Source organism: Astyanax mexicanus, chromosome 5 (assembly GCF_023375975.1).
Source record: "Astyanax mexicanus isolate ESR-SI-001 chromosome 5, AstMex3_surface, whole genome shotgun sequence".
Classification (NCBI taxonomy): Eukaryota; Metazoa; Chordata; class Actinopteri; order Characiformes; family Acestrorhamphidae; genus Astyanax; species Astyanax mexicanus.
In genome coordinates, this window is record NC_064412.1 from 8,911,181 (window position 1) to 8,917,231 (window position 6,051).

Here is a 6,051-nt window from a genome sequence, read left to right on the forward strand (position 1 = left end):
AACTGAATTTTTCTCAATTTAGAGCTGTTGGGCGACAGTGTCGGAGAAATTCAGGAAAAACATCAAGCACTTTTTTGACTTAAACAAAGACTTTTATTACAGTTTTGTTTACTTAGCTTAGCTTTACTTAACTTAGCTACACCACCAATACCAATATGACCAGATAAGCTTTTTATTTTTTCCTCTCATCAATGACTATTACTGCACTTAACCTGTCAAGCCTCTAATTCTTTTCTTTACTACTGAAATTGAGATTTCGTCCAATCATGTTAAACTTAGCTAAGTCTAACGCTGTTTCCGTGTAGGTCAGCCAGACGTGACTCTTCCTGTAGCAGTTTTCTCCAGTTTCCTAGAGTCTTTTAAAGGTGTAGGAAACAGTCCTCACCGCTCTCTGGCTTCATCTGTAATTTCTCTAAAGAAAAGACTGGATATAGACCTGAAGAGCTTAAATTAAGGGGAAAAATGGGTTTTCTGAAACTTTTAAACGGTAGTGTTTTTTTCCTGCTGTTATATGATTGGTCAATTTGATGACTGCATGAATGAGTAGCTGTACAGGTCTCCAGTGTCAGTGTAATTGAGATTCTGTTGAACTTGGTGAAACAGCACCATCTGTTGGGCCCCAAAACAATAGAGCAGAAAAGCACCCTGTTTAAATGACTTTTCATTATTTTGTATTTGTTAGATGTTATAGTATTGAGAAAATATGCTATAATCTCTGTATTTAACATTTATATATATATATATATATTTTTTTTTTTACTTTGTGCACAATCTACAGAGGATGTATTTGCATAAAATAAAGAAAACATGACAACTGCCAAGATTAACATATATAAACAGATATAAACGTGGACTGCACAAAGATTACATTATATTTTCTTTATGTTGTCTCCGGTTATATTCAGCAAATAGATAGAAGTGAAAGCTTTCAAATATGCATAAACTATGTAATATTCAGATTTATTTATCATTTACTTCCCTTTGTTCACTTTATTGTCAGTTATCTAGAGTCTTCAAGTAATTTTATATATTTTTTTCTGCATTGTGCATTAATATAATTAAGTGTTAATCAATTAAGTGTTAAACAAACCAAAATACTCTATGAAGCATTTAGATGCTCTTATCTGGAGTGCTGTTAACTTGTGGTTTCTGAGGCTGGGAACTCTGATGAACGCATCCTGAGTAACAGAGGGAACTGTTGGTCTTCCTTTATTTTGCGACTGCACTTGAGAATGCTTTCAAAGTTTGTGAAATGTTTCAGATTAATTGACATTTCTATTTTTTTTTCTTTGCTTACTTGAGTAGTTCTTGCCATAATCTGGATTAGAACATTACTCAAATAATGCTATTCACTGTATACCACTAACTCTACCTCTTCACAACTTCACAAGTGATGCTCTCAAACACATTAAGAGGCAAGATATTCATGTTAACAGCACAGCTGTTCAAATCCAGCCAAGATGTGCAAAGCTGTATCTATTTAAGCAAAAGATGCTACTTTGAAGAATCTAAAATAAAAAAAAAATATGTTTTTTCTTTATAGTTTGGATAATTTTAGTTTTAATCTACAATGCAGCAACATTTTTAAATAATGGAGAAAAAAAACACTGAATTTATGATGTGTCCAACTTTGATGATGCTACTTCCACACACACAAGTACACACATACTGTCGTAGGACACATTTGAGGTCATATGAAAAAAAGCTCCCACTGTAGGGACACCCCTTTCTGAAGGAGTCAGGGCCAAAGCATCTGAAAGTGCTGAGAGTGTGCTTGCAGTAAAACAGCCAGATCCTTTTTCAGAGGTTGTACCACAACGTGGCCCAAAGAACTCCCCCGAAAAAAGCGACCCGACAACCCAGTTTTTAAGATGAATATATTAGACTTAGCAGGGATGGTCATTCCAGCACACTGGTACTATTAAACACAATATTTTATTCCTTCTCCACTTAGAAATGCTCCTGCTTTCAACTTAGAAACATAATAACACAGACTGCCACTTGTCTTATTGTTCCTTAGCTTTTGGGAGAACATGGCAACTCCAAAAAAACGACAAATGGACAGCAAATGTAGAAAATTTCAGGCACGTTGGGAAAATTACTATTTTTTTAATTGAGTTTAGAGGGAAATGTATATGTTTAATTAGTCAGGAATCAGTTACACTGTAAACCCATACATTGTTTAAATTCAAATGATTTGAGTCTGTTTTATATAAAATTGGATATTTCTAAACAATACTCAACTATTCTGAGTTAGTTAAACATCTGTGGGCACATATACTGTACTATTCAAACTGAGATCTTGAGTTGAACCAAGTTATAATAACTGAGATTAGTCTGTTGCCATTGGCAGCTTCTTTTCCATTGGCTTCTGTCACAATCTATTTGCATACTGGGTGTGTTCAACAGTTTCTGACTAACACTCACCATCAGTGTGTAGTGATTCCCCCTGGACTACCTTAGAAATAAATCAATTTCCCCTTTTAGTTGTAATAACTTGATGTTTTAATTTATGCTAACTCAAGTTTTCATTTCCCATTACTTAAAACACTTGAGCAAACCAGCTGCCTTAAAAAGGTTAAGTAAACTCAACTTATCCTGTGTTACAGTATAACAAAACAAAAACGTTTAATTAACTTCCCCTTTAGTTGTAATAATTTTATGTTTTAAGTTATGCTAACTTAAGTTGTCATTACCCATTACTTAACTTTTTTAAGGCAACCGATTTCCTCAAATTATTTAAGTAAATTAAACGTATCCATTCTTACAGTGTACCGTAATGAAGGAATTATATTAAGAGACATTATGAAACGAAACATCAATTTGAAAAATCTTATTTTACACAACACTTAGACAAAGATAGACAAAGATCTCAGAAGTAAGAACTCAGAACTCAAGTAAAATGGTGTTTAAATGATAGTAATCAAGAAAATGTATTATTATAAGTGATATATTACAATATTTGTTTTATTACAGAGTCTGTGGCCCGTGACTGCACATATATTTCTACTTCTGGCCCCCAACAAAAAAGTTTGGACACCCTTTTTCATACACACATACACAAACTCTGATAAAAGCCACTTTTGAATACCTTAACTAAACTTTAGGGACAGATGAAGGAAAGGACACACTGTAAAATACTGTGTGTGTGTGTGTGTGTGTGTGTGTGTGTGTGTGTGTGTGGAGGAGAGGGCGAGACAGATGGCAGCTGGGTGGGTTTGGGAGAGAATCTGAAGAAAGCTGTGGTTTTGCGGGAGCACGAGGAGACTTCCGTGACAAGAGAGGAGAGGAGAGAACGAGTGTGCAGCATAGGGGGAGAGAGGAGACCATGTAGATTACGACAGATGGGTGACACGACAAACCAAAGGAATGCATACTACTGAGAGTGTTGCTGGCATCCTGCCTGTGTGTGTGTGTGTGTGTGTGTGTGTGTGTGTGTGTGTGTGTGTGCGTGTGTGTGCGTGTGCGTGCAGCCTCATTAGGGCAGGGGAGATCGGAGCTGCAGTGGGTTGCCTCCACTCAGCCTCCACAGTCTTCTTTGATGAGACTCAATCCACAAGCTCAATCAGTCCCACATGAGACACAGAGAGAGAGAAAGAGAGGGAGAGATGGAGCAGAGAGAGGAGAAGAAGGAGAACTAAAGAAAAAGGAGAAAAAGTGGGGGGTGGGCTCTTTTTTTGTATTATAGATTAAAGAAAAACTATAATAAGTATTCGAAAAATAGTTTAGGTAACTGTAAAACATGTATTTGTGAGGAATTGCTTCACACTAAAAACCTTACTTCTGTAAAATCATAGTTTAAATATTAGTTTTTTTTTTATATTGTATGTATTGTAAGTCAAAACTTTTGGGCACTTCTCACACTCAGTGATTTTTCGTTATTTAAAATAGTTTTGAATTGTAGATTAATACTAAAGTCATCCAAACTATGAAGAAAAAAAGTGTTAAACAAACTAGAATATTATATATTCTTAAAGGTCACCTTCCGCGAAAATCAGATTTTTCTTGTTTTTTGTGGAATACAGTAGGTCTCTCCGAGTTGAATGTGTACACCTGCACATTAAACTGTTTTGCAGCCCCTATTGTCTGCCTAAGCAAAGAAATCCCCCCTCCACCCCTCCGAAAAACGGGTGAATTTTGAATTATCTTTCTGCCTATGTAGGCAGAAACTCACAGACCAGCCCACCTTGGCTCGAGAAACTCCCAGAGGCGGAGCTGAAGCGACGCAACATCACCGCTCATCAGTTAGGAGGTGGGAGGCAGTGAGCGGCAGAGCGGTGGAGGGGCGTCGAAGTGCTCCTAGCCAATCAGAGGAGAGATATTTGCATGCTGTTTGCATGTATGAATATTCATGAGCAAAGCTGGAATCCGGTCATTTTGGACACACCCCTAAAACAGTCCATTAAAAAAGAGCTATACAGAGACACCTGAGCACTTTTTTTTTACAAAAACGGCTCACATGTCATTCATTCATACTAGAGACCACAACTAGACATTTTAAAATGAAAGAAAAAACGACGGAAGGTGACCTTTAAATATTATAGATTCTTAAAGAAAGTCACCTTTTGCTTATATTTTCTCAGTCAGCTTTATGAGGTAGAGTCACATAAAATGTTATCTTTTAGTTGACAGCTGTGCTGAACTTGTCAAGAGGTAATTACTTGAATTTCTTCATGTCTCTTAATGTGTTTGAGAGCATGAGCTGGTGTTGGTATACAGTGAATAGCTCTATTTGAGTAACGTTCCAATCCATATTATGAGAAGCAAGAACTACTTAACTAAGGAAATAAGTAAGTGCGGTGGCAAGTCGCGACGACCATCAAAAACATTTTGATGGAACTGGCTCTCATTAGGAGTCAGGACAACCCCAAGAAAAAGAAAGAGCATAATTTACCTGTGTTGCACAGGTAAATGGATGAGTTCGTCAGTTGTTTTGCGTTTTTTCATTATTTACATAATTAACATGCCTGTCTGTCCTTTAATTTTTAATTTGTGTAAAAATTAATGGTGCATAGACCAATTAAAATGCTTGAATATGAAATATATAAGAGCACTGCTGTGTCTGATTTACATATACCAGCACAAGACATACTAACACCTCACACACCACTAACATAACTTACGCAAAGAAGCAAAAGGACAATGGTTTAAAAACAGTTATTCAACCACAAGGTGCTTCTATGTGGTCAAAAAGTTTAAATGAAAAGGAGATCATGATATTCTGGCTGGACTGTACACTTTTAAACATTACTTTTACTTTTTAAAAATTGTCCTTCTACTGTAAAATGATCTCATATTTTGTATAACAGTATAGATCTGTTAATAGTCATTGTATTTATCATATAAAACACTGTAAAAAAAAAAAAAAAAGGCACACGCGTTTATATTCTTTTTAGATTTTCTGTTCAATACTGTACCACATGGGCCGACCAGCCCACCCACTCGGCCAGATCTTAAACGTTCACCTTCGCAGCTGCCACTGCAGACGTCTACGAAGAACAGAAACGCAATGTAATATCACACACATTAAACTGCTGCTGTAGTGACTGATGTGGGATTCAGCAGAACTGGACACATTCTGTCCACACTAGATTAATCTGGGTCTTTAGCTGAGCTAACAGGTTCCAGAACTATTCACAGACCCTGGCAATCCTTTTAAATCTGTTTAAATTTGTACTGAAGTCAACATAAGAAGGAGGGTCCTTCCTTCCTACTGTTTTTAGACATTAAACAAAGACTGCTCCCAGTAAGACCACTTAAACCAAAACATTAGCAAACTCTTACTGTGTATATACATCTGTGTATACACTATATTTAACCAATAGTGCAATAGTGTAACATTTATTTTTTATTGTAGCCTATTTTCTCTACACTACTCTACCGCTCATATTAGTTTAATATCTATTTTAATCTTAAAATCACAGTACAATCCAAATTATCATCCAAATGTCTTTTTAAAGGAGCACTAAACCCAATTTTTTTTTTTTGCTAACTTCACCCTCAGCTCAAATTTGAAAAAGGCTAAAATATGGGAGGGGTAGTTTAGAAGGG